Here is a 13,388-nt window from a genome sequence, read left to right as displayed (position 1 = left end):
TCATCCCCAGTCTCTACCGCTCCCGGTCTCTCTCACCCCCGGTCTTGCTCACCCCCGGTCTCTCCCCACCCCGGTCTCTCTCGCCCCCTGTCTTTCTCGTCCCCAGTCTCGCTCAATCCCCCCCCCCTCTCTCGCACCCACCCGTCTCTCTCGCCCCCGGTCTCTCTCATCATCCCCTCTCTCTTGAACCCAGTCTCCCTCTCTCGCCCCCTTTCCCTCTCGCCCCCCGGTTTCTCTCACCCCAGGTCTCCCTTAGCCCCGTGCTCACTCTTGCCCCCGGTCTCTGTCACTTGCACCCGGTCTCTCTCTTGCCCCGGTCTCTCTCTCGCACCAGGTCTCTCACTTGCCCCTGTCACACTCTCGCACCTGGTCTCTCTCTTGCCCCCGGTCTCTCTCTCACCCCTGGTCTCTCTCTCTGGCACATGGTCTCTCTATTGCCCCCGGTCACTCTTGCCCGCAGTCTCTCTTGTCACCCCTGGTCTCTTGTCGCCCCCGGGCACTCTCGCCCCTCCGTCTCTCTCATCGACCCCGGTCTTTCATCATCCCTGGTCTCTCTCTCTCGCCCTTGGTCTCTCATCACCCCGGTCTCTCACCCGCAGTCTCTCTTGTCCCCCCGATCTCTCATTTTTACCCGGTCTCTCTCTTGCCCCCGGTCTCTCTCATACCCAGTCTCTCGCAACCTCCCCGGTCTCGCCCCCGATCTCTCTCTTGCCCCTGTTGTCTCTTGCCCCCGGTCTCTCACCCCCCGGTCTCTCTTGACCCCGGTTTCTCTCGTCACCCCCCCTCTCATCGTCCCTTTTCTCTCTCGCTCCCGGTCTCTCTCACCCCCGGTCTCTCTTGCCCCCGGTCTCTCTCGCACCCAGTCTCTGTCGTCAAGCCCTCTCTCTCACCCCACCCCCAATCTCTGTCTCGCCCCCTCGTCTCTCTCGTGCCCGGTCTCTCTCGTCATCCCCAGTCTCTACCGCTCCCGGTCTCTCTCACCCCCGGTCTTGCTCACCCCCGGTCTCTCCCCACCCCGGTCTCTCTCGCCCCCTGTCTTTCTCGTCCCCAGTCTCGCTCAATCCCCCCCCCCTCTCTCGCACCCACCCGTCTCTCTCGCCCCCGGTCTCTCTCATCATCCCCTCTCTCTTGAACCCAGTCTCCCTCTCTCGCCCCCTTTCCCTCTCGCCCCCCGGTTTCTCTCACCCCAGGTCTCCCTTAGCCCCGTGCTCACTCTTGCCCCCGGTCTCTGTCACTTGCACCCGGTCTCTCTCTTGCCCCGGTCTCTCTCTCGCACCAGGTCTCTCACTTGCCCCTGTCACACTCTCGCACCTGGTCTCTCTCTTGCCCCCGGTCTCTCTCTCACCCCTGGTCTCTCTCTCTGGCACATGGTCTCTCTATTGCCCCCGGTCACTCTTGCCCGCAGTCTCTCTTGTCACCCCTGGTCTCTTGTCGCCCCCGGGCACTCTCGCCCCTCCGTCTCTCTCATCGACCCCGGTCTTTCATCATCCCTGGTCTCTCTCTCTCGCCCCTGGTCTCTCATCGCCCCTGGTCTCTCTCACCCTTGATCTCTCTCATCACCCCCGTTCTCCCTCATCACCCCTGGTCTCTCTTTTGCCCCCGGTATGTCTTGTCCCCGGCCTCGCCCGTTGCCCCCGGTCTCTCTCCTAGCTCCCGGTCTCTCTTGCCCTCTATCTCTCTCGCCCCCTATCTCTCTCGCCCCTCGCTCTCTCTGGTCCTCCAGTCTCCCTCGCACCTGGCCTCTCTCGCCTCCCCCGGTTGCTCGTCACCCACTCTCTCTCTCGCCCCCGGATTCTCTTACCCCAGTATCTCTTGTCACCCCAGTCTCTCTCGCACCTGGACTCTCTCCCACCCCCCGGACTCTGATGTCGCCACCGGTCTCTCTTATCTCCCCCGGACCCTCTTCCCCCCCCGGTCTCCCTCGTCACCCCATCTCTCTCGTTGCCCGCGGTCTGTCTCATCCCCAGTCTCCCTCGTCACCCCGTCTCTCTCGCCCCCCAGTCTCTCTCATCGCCTCTGGTCTCTCTCACCCCTGGTTTTTTTTGTCGTCCCCGGTCTGTCTCATCCCCGGTCTGTCTCACCCCCGGGCACCCTGGTCACCCCTTCTCTCTCGCCCCCGGTCTCTCTCACCTGCGGTCTCTCTCACCACTGGGTTTTTTTGTCATCCCCGGTCTGTCTCATCCCCCGTCTCCCTCGTCACCTCCAGTCTCTCTCGACCCCCTGTCTTTCTCGTCAACCCCGGTCTCTCTCACCTCCGGTCTCTCTCGAACCTCTGTCTCTCTCGCCGCCCCCAGTCTCTCTCTCGCCCCCAGTCTCTCTCACAAGCCCGTCTCTCTTGTCCACCCACCTCCGTTCTCTCTCACCCCCTCTCTCTCGCCGCTGGTCTTTTGTCGCCACCGGTCTCTCTCTCGCTCCCGGTCTCTCTTGTTGATCCCGGTCTCTCTCGACCACCCTGTCTCTTGTCGCCACCAGTCTCTCTCGCCCTTGGTCTCTCATCACCCCGGTCTCTCACCCGCAGTCTCTCTTGTCCCCCCGATCTCTCATTTGTGCCCGGTCTCTCTCTCGCCCTCGGTCTCTCTCACTTCTCAGCCTCTCTCGCCCTCGGTCACTCTCACTCCCGGTCTTTCTCACCCCTGGCCTCTCTCGACCCCGGTCTCTCGTCACCCCCGCTCACTCTCACCCCAGTCTTTCTCACCCCCGGTCTCTCTCGCCCACAGTCTCTCTCACCCACGGTCACTCTCACCCCCGGTCACTCTCACCCCCGGTCTTTCTCACCCCCGGCCTCTCTCGCCACTGGTCTCTCGTCACCCCCGGTCACTCTCACCCCCAGCCTTTCTCAGCCCCAGTCTCTCATCACCCCCCGGTCTCTCTCGCCCAGAGTCTCTCTTGCCCCCGGTGTGTCTCTCGCCCCCTGTCTCTTTCGCACCCGGCCTCTCTCACGCTTCTAGGTCTCTCTCTTGCCCCAGGTCTGTCTCTCGCCGTCCCCAGTCTCTCTAGCCCCCCAGTCTCTCTCGCAAACCCGTCTCTCGCTCCCCAGTCTCTCTCTCGCCCCCAGTCACTCTCATCCCCGGTCTTTCTCACTCCCGGTTTCTCATCACCCCCGGTGTCTCACCCCTTGTCTCTCTCACCCACAGTCTCTCTCGCCCTCAGTCTCTCTCTCGCCCCATGTCTCTCTCGCCGCTCCCGGTCTCTCTCGCCGCCCTTCGGACTCTCTCGCCCCCGTCTCTCTTTGCCCCCGGTATCTCTCTCTTGCCCACGCTCTTTCTCACCTCCGGTCTCTCTCGTTACCACCTCTCTCTCGCCCCAGGACTCTCTCTCGCCCCCGGTCTCTCTTGTTGATCCCGGTCTCTCTCGACCACCCTGTCTCTTGTCGCCACCAGTCTCGCTCGCCCTTGGTCTCTCATCACCCCGGTCTCTCACCCGCAGTCTCTCTTGTCCCCCCGATCTCTCATTTGTACCCGGTCTCTCTCTCGCCCCCGGTCTCTCTCACTTCTCGGCCTCTCTCGCCCTCGGTCACTCTCACTCCCGGTCTTTCTCACCCCCGGCCTCTCTCGACCCCGGTCCCTCGTCACCCCCGGTCACTGTCACCCCCAGTCTTTCTCACCCCCGGTCTCTCTCGCCCACAGTCTCTCTCACCCCCGGTCACTCTCACCCCCGGTCACTCTCACCCCCAGTCTTTCTCACCCCCGGCCTCTCTCGCCACTGGTCTCTCGTCACCCCCGGTCACTCTCACCCCCAGCCTTTCTCAGCCCCAGTCTCTCATCACCCCCCGGTCTCTCTCGCCCACAGTCTCTCTTGCCCCCGGTGTGTCCCTCGCCCCCTGTCTCTTTCGCACGCGGCCTCTCTCACGCTTCTCGGTCTCTCTCTTGCCCCAGGTCTGTCTCTCGCCGTCCCCAGTCTCTCTAGCCCCCCAGTCTCTCTAGCAAACCCGTCTCTCGCTCCCCAGTCTCTCTCTCACCCCCAGTCACTCTCACCCCCGGTCTTTCTCAATCCCGGTTTCTCATCACCCCCGGTGTCTCACCCCTTGTCTCTCTCACCCACAGTCTCTCTCGCCCTCAGTCTCTCTCTAGCCCCATGTCTCTCTCGCCGCTCCCGGTCTCTCTCGCTGCCCTCGGACTCTCTCGCCCCCGTCTCTCTTTGCCCCCGGTATCTCTCTCTTGCCCACGCTCTTTCTCACCTCCGGTCTCTCTCCTTACCACCTCTCTCTCGTCCCAGGACTCTCTCTCGCCCCCAGTCCCTCTCACCCTCAGTCTCTCTCACCCACAGTCTCTCTTATTGCCCCTGGTCTCTCGTCACCCCTGGTGTCTATCCCCCGGTGTCTGTCGCTCACAGTCTCACTCGCCCCCGGTCTGTCTCGTTGCTCCCTGCCTCTCTCGCTCCCCAGCCTCTCTCACACCCCGGCCTCTCTCGCTCCTGGTCTCTTTCTCACCCCCAGTCACTCTCGCGCCTGGTCTCTGTCGACCCCACTTTCTCTCGCCCCCAATCTCTCTCGTTGCCCCTGGTTTGTCTCGTCTCCCCCTGTCTCTCGCCCCCGGTCTCTCTCACCCCTGGTCTCTTTTGCGTCCTGGTCTCTCTCGCCCCCGGACTCTCTTGCCCCACCGATCTATTTCGCCACCCCACCCCGGTCTCTCTCACCCCCAGTCTCTTTTCGCTCCCGGTCTCTCTCTTGTCACCCCGTCTCTCTCGCCCCCGTACTCTCTCTTGCCCCTGTTCTCTCTCACCCCCGGTCTCTCTCGCCCCCGGTCTCTCTTACCCCCGGTCTGTCTCATCGCTCACTGTCTCTCTCGCCCCCGGTCTCTCTCGCCACCGTCTCTATTTGCATCCGGTCTCTCTCTCTTGCTCACGGTCTCTCTCACCGCCAGTTTCTCTTGTTACCCTCTCTCTCTTTCGCCCCAGGACTCTCTCTTTTCCCTGGTCCCTCTCACCCTCAGTCTCTCTCACCCACAGTCACTCTTGTTGCCCCCGGTCTCTCGTCACCCCTGGTGTCTCGCCCCTGGTCTCTCTCGCCCACAGTCTCTCTCGCCCCCGGTCTGTCTCATTGCTCCCTGCCTCTCTCGCTCCCTGGCCTCTCTCGCTCCCGGTCTCTCTCTTGCCCCCCAGTCACTCTCGCCCCCGGTCTCTCTCGACCCCACTTTCTCTTGCCCCCAATCTCTCTCGTCGCCCCTGGTGTCTCTCGTCTCCCCCTGTCTCTCGCCCCGGGTCTCTCTCACCCCAGGTCTCTTTCGCGTCCCGGTCTCTCTCGCCCCCGATCTCTCTTGCCCCACCGATCTATCTCGCCGTCCCCCCCGGTCTCTCTTCACCTCCGATCTCTCTCTCTCGCCCCCATTATCTCTCGCTCCCGGTCTCTCTCATCACCCCCTCCTTCTCACCCTCGGTCTCTTTCGCGCCTCCGGTCTCACTCTCGTCCCCTGTCTCTCTTGCCCGAGGTCTACCTGTTGCCCCCCAGTCTCTCTCGCCCCTGATCTCTCTCATCGTCCCCAGTCTCTCGTCATCCCTGGGTCTCTCTCCACCCCAATCTCTCTTACACCGAGTGTCTTTTGCCTCCCAGGTCTCTCGCCCCGGTCTCTCTCGCCTCCCCTGGTCTCTCTTGCTATCCCTGGTCTCTCTTGCCTCCCCTGGTCTCTTGCCCCCAGTCTCTCTTCGCCCCTGGTTTCTCTCTCTCTCGCCCCTGGTCTGTCTCGCCTCCCCTGGTCTCTCTCGCCTCCCCTGGACTCTCTTGCCTCCCCTGGTCTCTCTTCCCTCCCCTGGTCTCTCGCCCCCCCGGTCTCTCTTCACCCCCGGTCTCTATTGTTGCCCCTGGTCTCTCGTCACTCCTGGTTGCTTGTCACCCCAGGGTCTCTCTCACCTCCTGTCTCTCGTCACCCCCAGTCACCATCTCGCCACGGTCTCACTCACGCTCCCGGTCTGTCTCGTCGCCCCAGTCTCTCTTGTCAACCCCTCTCTCTCGCCCCCGGTCTCTCATCACCCCCGTTCTCTTGCGCCCCGGTTGCTGTCAGCCCCCCCCTTGTCTCTCGTCACTCCTGGTCTATCTCGCCTCCAGTCTCGCACACCCCCGCTCTCTCAGACACCCCCGGACTCTCTCGTCCCCAGTTTCTCTCACATACCCGGTCTCCCTTGTCACTCCCGGCCTATCTCGCCGACCTCGGTCTCTCTCGCCCCCATTCTCTCTATCCCCCGGTCTCTCATCGCCTCCAGTCTCTCTCGCCCCAAGTCTCTCACGTCACCCCCGGTCTCTCGCCCCTGATTTCTCTCATCCCCGGTCTCTCTCTCACCCCGGTCTCTCTCGCCCCCGGTATCTCTCTCTCACCCCGGTCTCTCTCGCCCCCGGTATCGCTCTCTCACCCCGGTCTCTCTCGCCCCCGTATCTCTCTCGCCCCCGGTCTCTCTCTTGCTCTCGGTCTCTCTCAGCCCAGGTCTCTCTCTCAAATCCCTGGTCTTTCTCACCCCTGGTCTCTCTCTCTCACCCCCGGTCTCTCTTGCCCCCGGTCTCTCTCGCCCCCGGTATCTCTCTCACCCCCAGTCTCTCTCTCACACTCGGTCTCTCTCGCCCCTGATCTCTCTCTCACATCCCTGGTCTCTCTCTCTCACCCCCGGTCTCTATCTCGCCCCCAGTCTCTCTCTCGCCCCCGGTCTCTCTCTCGCCACCGGTCTCTCTCTCACCCCCAGTCTCTCTCTCGCCCCCAGTCTCTCTCTCGCTACGGTCTCTCTCTCGCCACCGGTCTCTCTCTCTCACCCCCAGTATCTCTCTCAACCCCAGTCTCTCTAACCACTGGTATCTCTCTTGCACCCGGTATCTCTCTCACCCCCGGTCTCTCTCTCACCCCCAGTATCTCTCTCAGCCCAAATCTCTCTCTCACCCCCAGTATCTTTCTCAACCCCGGTCTCTCTCACTACTGGTATCTCTCTCGCACCCGGTATCTCTCTCACCCCCGGTCTCTCTCTCACCCACGGTCTCTCTCGCTCCCGGTCTCTCTCACCCACAGTCTCTCTCTCACCCACGGTCTCTCTCGCTTCCGGTCTCTCTCACCCCCAGTCTCTCTCTCTCACCCTCGGTCTCTCTCACCACCGGTCTCTCTCGCCCCCGGTCTCTCTCACTCCCGGTATCTCTCTCACCCCCGGTCTCTCTCTCACCAACGGTCTCTCTCGCTCCCGGTCTCTCTCACCCCCAGTCTCTCTCTCTCACCCTCGGTCTATCTCACCACCGGTCTCTCTCGCCCCCGGTCTCTCTCACTCCCGGTATCTCTCTCACCCCCGGTCTCTCTCTCACCCCCGTATCTCTCTCACCCCGGGTCTGTTTTGTCGCCTGTCTCTATCAACCCCAGTCTCTCGTCGGCCCCGGTCACTCATCACCCCTGGTCTCACGCCCGTGGTCTCTCTCGCTCCCGGTCTGTCTCGTCCCGCACTCTCTCTCACCCCCGGTCTTTCACACCCCTGGACTCTCTCTCATCCCCGGTCTCTCTCGCCCCCGATCTCTCTCGTCCCCGGACTCTCTCGTCCCGGTCTCTCACGTCGCTCCCGGTCTCTGTTTTCCCCGGTCTTTCTCGCCCCCGGACTCTTTCATCCCCGATCCCTCTCGCCCCAGGACTCTCTCGCCCCCGATCTTTCTCGGCTCCGGACTCTCTCGCCCCCGGTCTCTCTTGTCCCTCCCGGTCTCTTTCTCAGCTTTAGTCTCTCTCGTCCCTCCCGTAGGTACCTCTCATTGCCCACGGTCTCTCGTCACCCCTGGTCTCTCTTATCTCCCCCAGTCTCTCTCACTCCCCGGTCTCTCATCGCCCCTGGTGTCTCGTCACCCCTGGTCTCTCATCACACCTGGTCTCTTTTGCCCCCGGTCTCTCATCGCCCCCAGTCTCTCTCACCACCCCCAGTTTCACCTTCACCTCCCGCTCTCTCTCATGGCCCCTGGTCTCTTTTGCCCCCTGGTCTTTCTCGCCCCCGGTCTCCCTCTCGCCACGGTCTCTCTCTCGCTCCCGGTCTGTCTTGTTGCCAACAGTCTCTCTTGTTAATCTCTCTCTCTTGACACCCCGGTCTCTCTCGCCCCCGGTCTTTCTCGTCGCCCCAGGTGCCTCTCGTCGCCGGTCTCTCTCCCCCACCGGTCTCTCATCGGCCCCAGTCTTTTAAATTTAGATTAGATTAGATTAGATTAGATTAGATTACTTACAGTGTGGAAACAGGCCCTTCAGCCCAGCAAGTCCACACCGCCCCGCCGAAGCGCAACCCACCCATACCCCTACATCTACCCCTTACGGGCAATTTAGCATGGCCAATTCACCTGACCTGCACATCTTTGGAGCGTGGGAGGAAACCGGAGCACCCCTCGGCACCCCGGTCACTCTCACCCCCAGTGTCTCTCGTCACCCCCTTTCTCTCGCCACACAGGTCTCTCTTGCCGCCGGTCTTTTTCGCCGTCCCCGATCTCTCTCGCCACCCCTGGTCTCTCTCGCTGCCCCCGGTCTCTCTTGCCCCCAGTCTCTCTCGCCCCCAGTCTCTCTCACTGCCCCCGGTCTCTCTCGCTGCCCCCGATCTCTCTCACCGCCCCCGGTCTCTCTCACCCCCAGTCTCTCTCGCTGCACCCGGTCTCTCTCGCCCCCCGGTCTCTCTCTCGCTGCCCCCCGGACTCTCTCACTGCCCCCGATCTCTCTCGCCGCCCCCAGTCTCTCTCGCTCCCAGTCTCTCTCGCTGCCCCCGATCTCTCTCGCTGCCCCCGGTCTCTCTCGCCCCCAGTCTCTCTCTTGCCCCCGGTTTCTCTTGCCCCCGGTCTCTCTTGCCGTCCCCGGTCTCTCTCTCTTCGCCCCCCGGTCTCTCTCGCCCCCCCGTCTCTCTTGTCCCCGGTCTCTCTCGCCCCCCAGTCTCTCTCACCCCCGGTCTCTCTTCGCCCACCCGGTCTATCATTCGCCCCCGGTCTCTCTCGTTGCCTCCCAGTCTCTCTCACCCCAGGACTCTCTTCGCCCCCCGGTCTATCACTCACCCCCGGTCTCTCTCGCAGCCCCCGGTCTATCACTCACCCCCAGTCTCTCTCTCGCCCCCCCAGTCTCTCTCGCCCCTGGTCTCTCTCGCTCCTGGTCTCAGTTGCCCCCCCTGTCTCTCTCGCCCCATGTTCTCTCTCGCCCCTGGTCTCTCTTGCCCCCTGTCTCTCTCGCCCCCAGTCTCGCTCGCCGCCCCCGGTCTCTCTCGCCCCCTGTCTCTCTCTTGCCCACGGTCACTCTCACCCCCGGACTTTCCCACCCCCGGTCTCTCTCGCCCTCAGTCTCTCTTGACCCCATTCTGTCTCGTCACTTCCTGTCTCTCTCGCACCCGGCTTCTCTCACTTCTTGGCCTCTCTCGGCCTTGGTCTCCATCAATCTGATCTCTCATCCCCAGCCTTTCTCGCCCCCGGTCGCTCTCACAACCGGACCTTCTCGCCCCCGGTCTCTCCTCGCTCCCCCTGTCTCTCTCTCGCCCCCTGTCTCTCTCTTGCCCCCGGTCACTCTCACACCCGGTCTCTCTCGCCCGCAGTCTCTCTCTAGCCCCTGGTCTCTCTCGCCGCCCTCAGTCTCTCTCGCCCCCTGTCTCTCTTTGCCCCCGGTCTCTCTAAACCCCCGGTCTCTCTTTGCCCCCGGTCTCTCTAAACCCCCGGTCTCTCTTGTCTCTCCCTCTCTCTCACCCCAGGACTCTCTCTCGCCCCCAGTCTCTCTCGCCGCTGCCAGTCTCTCTCGCCCCCGGTCACTCTCACCCCCGGTCGCTCTCTCACCCCGGGTCTCACTTTCGATCCCAGTCTCTCTCACCCCCTGGTTCCTCTCGCCGCCCTGGTCTCTCTCGCCGCCGGTCTCTCTCTCTCTCGTCCCTGATCTCTCTCGCCCCCTCCGGTCTCTCTCACCTCCTTTCTTTCTTTGCCCCCTGTCTCTCTCTCTTGCCCCCGGTCTCTCTCACCACCGGTCTCTCTCGTCACACCCTCTCTCTCACACTCGGTCTCTCTCGTCACACGCTCTCTCTCACCCCTGGTCTCTCTCGCCCCCGGTCTCTCTCATCCCGGTCTCTCTCTCTCGCCCCTGGTATCTCTCTCTTGCCCCTGGTCTCTCTTTCGCCCTCGGTCTCTCTCACCCCCAGTCTCTCTCACCCCCGGTCGCTCTCTAACCCCCGGGATCTCTCGCTCGCCCCTGGTATCTCTCTCACCCCCGGTTTCTCTCTCTCATCCCCGGTCTCTCTCTCTCGCCCCGGGTATCTCTCTCACCCCCGGTTTCTCTCTCTCACCCCCAGTCTCTTTCTCGCCCCCGGTATCTCTCTCACCCCCTGTCTCTCTCTTGCCCCCGGTCTCTCTCACCCCCGGTCTCTCTCGCCGCCGGTCTCTCTCTCTCGCCCCTGGTATCTCTCTCACCCCCGGTCTCTCTCTCTCGCCCCGGTTATCTCTCACCCCCGGTCTCTCTCTCTCACCCCCGGTCTCTTTCACGCCCCCGGTATCTCTCTCACTCCCGGTATCACTCTCTCGCCCCCGGTATCTCTCTCACCCTCGGTATCTCTCTCTCGCCCCCGTTATCTCTCTCACCCCCAGTCTCTCTCTCGCCCCCGGTATCTCTCTCACCCCCTGTCTCTCTCTTGCCCCTGGTCTCTCTCTTGCCCCCGGTCTCTCTCTCACCACGGTCTCTCTCTCACCCCGGGCTCTCACTCATCCCCGGTCTCTCTCACCCCCGGTCTCTCTCACCCCCGGTCTCTCTCTCACCCCTGGTCTCTCTCTCCCCCGGTCTCTCTCTCACCACGGTCTCTCTCTCTCACCCCGGGCTCTCACTCACCCCGGGCTCTCTCTCACCCCCGGTCTCTCTCACCCCCGGTATTTCTCTCACCGCCGGTCTTTCTCGTCGCCTGTCTCTATCAACCCCCGGTCTCTCGTCGTCCCCGGTATCTCTCTCACCCATGGTCTGTCTCGTCGCCTGTCTCTATCAACCCCCGGTCTCTCGTCGTCCCCGGTATCTCTCTCACCCCCGGTTTCTCTCTCGCCCCCGGTATCTCTCTCACCCAGTATCTCTCTCACCCAGTATCTCTCTCACCCCTGTTTCTCTCTTACCCCCGGTTTCTCTCTCGCCCCTGGTATCTCTCTCACCCCCGGTCTCTCACTCTCGCCCCTGGTATCTCTCTCACCCCCGGTCTCTTTCGCCCCCAGTATCTCTGTCACCCCCGGTATCTCTCTCACCCCCGGTCTGTCTTGTCCCCTGTCTCTATCAACCCCCACTCTCTCATCGGCCCCGGTAACTCATCACCCCTGGTCTCACGCCCGTGGTCTCTCTCGTCCCTGGTCTGTCTCGCCCCCCCCTCCCCATTCTCTGTCCCCCCCCCCCCCAGTCTCTCTTAGCCCTTGTCTCTCTCGCCCCTGGTCTCTCTCTCTCTCTCTCTATCACACGCTCTCGCTCACCCCTGGTCTCTCTTTCTCCCACGCTCTCTCTCGCTCCCGGTCTCTCTCTCCCACGGTCTCTCTTGCCCCCGGTCTGTTTTATCGACCTCCTGGTCTCTCTCTCGCCACTGGTGTGTTTCGTCGACCTGGTCTCTCTCGTCACCCCGTTTCTCTCGCCCCAGTCTCTCTCCACCCCAGTCTCTCTCACCCCCAGTCTCCCGCCACCCCCGGTTATCTCGCCCCCGGGCTCTTTCGCAAACCGGTCTCTCTCGCACGCCCCCCCCCGTCCCCCCCGGTCTCTCTAGCACCCCCCCCCAGTGTCTCTCGACCCCATTCTCTCTCGTCACCCGGTTTCTCTCGCCGCCAGACTCTCTCGCCCCCAACCTCTTTCATCCCCTGGTCTCCCTCGCCCCTGGTCTCTCACCCATGGTCTGTCTAGTTGCCCCAGTCTCTCTTGTCAACCCTATCTCTCGCCACTGGTCTCTCGCCCTCGGTCTCTCTCTTGTCACCCCCTTTCTCTCGCCACCAGTCTCTCTCGCCCCCGGTCTCTCTCTCACCCCCGGTCTCTCTCTCTCACCCACGGTCTCTCTCTCGCCCCCAATCTCTCTCTCTCGCCCCCGGTCTATCTCTCTCGCCCCTGGTCTCTCTCTCTCACCCCCGGTCTCTCTCTCTCACCCCCGGTCTCTCTCTCGCCCCCGGTCTCTCTCTCTCGCACCCCTGGTCTCTCAGTCGCCCCTAGCCTCTCTCGCCCCCAGTCTCTCTCACCCCCGGTCTCTCTCGCACCCCAGTCTCTCTTGCCCCTGGTGTCTCTCTCGCCCCCGGTCTCTCTCTCCGCCCCCGGTCTCTCTCTCTCGCCCCCCTGTCTCTCTCTCTCGCCCCCGGTCTCTCTCTCACCCTCCTGTCTCTCTCTCTCGCACCCCCGGTCTCTCTATCGCCCCTAGTCTCTCTCGCCCCCAGTCTCTCTCACTCCCGGTCTCTTTAGCCTCCGATCTCTCGCCCCCCGTCTCTCTCTCACCTCCGGTCTCTCTCTCTTGCCCCTGGTCTATAACTCGCCCCCGGTCTGTCTTGCCCCCGGTCTCTCTCGCTGCCCCGGGACTCTCTCTTGTATCCCCAGATTCTCTCTGGCACCCCTGGACTCTCTTGCCCCCGGTCTCTCTTGCCCCCCGGTCTCTCTTGCCCCCCGATCTCTCTCGCCCCCCGATCTCTCTCGCCCCTGGTCTCTCTCTCACCCCCTGTGCCTCTCGCCCCCGCTCTCTCTCGACTCCAGTCTCTCTCGCCCTCGGACTCTATCGCCCTCAGTCTCTCTCGCCCCTGGTCTCTCTCGCCTCCAGTCTCTCTGGCCCTCGGACTCTCTCGCCCTTGGTCTCTCTCGCCCCTGGTCTCTCTCGCCTCCTGTCTCTTTCGTCCTGGTCTCTCTCGCCCCCGGTCTCTCGCCTCCGGTCTCTCTCGCTTCCGGTCTCTTTAGTCCTGGTCACTCTCGCCCCCAGACTCTCTCGACCCCCTCCTCTCTCTTGCCCCCGGTCTCTCTCACCCCCTGTCTCACTTGTTGCCCCCAGTCTCTCGTCACCACTGCTGTCTTGACCCAGGTCTCAGTCTCTCTCTCGCCCCCAATCTCTCTCTCTCTCATCCCCGGTCTCTCTCTCCCATCCCCGTTCTCTCTCTTCCTGGGTCTCTCTTGCCCCCGGTCTCTCTCACCCCCTGGTCTCTCTCTTGCCGACGGTCACTCTCCCCCCTGGTCTCTCTCGCCTCCTGGTGTCTCATCGCCCTCAGCCTCTCATCGACCCGGTCTCTCGTCACACGCAGTCTCTCATCCCCGGTCTCTCGACCCGGTCTTTCTCGTCCCCGGTTTCTCTGACTGCCCCCGGTCTGTCTCTCGCTCCCCCTGTCTCTCTCTCGCCCCCGGTCTCTCTCTCTCACCCCCGGTCACTCTCACACCCGGTCTCTCTCGCCCGCAGTCTCTCTCTAGCCCCTGGTCTCTCTCGCCGCCCTCAGTCTCTCTCGCCCCCTGTCTCTCTTTGCCCCCGGTCTC

Source organism: Chiloscyllium punctatum, chromosome 21, assembly GCF_047496795.1.
Source record: "Chiloscyllium punctatum isolate Juve2018m chromosome 21, sChiPun1.3, whole genome shotgun sequence".
NCBI lineage: Eukaryota > Metazoa > Chordata > Chondrichthyes > Orectolobiformes > Hemiscylliidae > Chiloscyllium > Chiloscyllium punctatum.
This window is presented reverse-complemented; position numbering follows the sequence as displayed.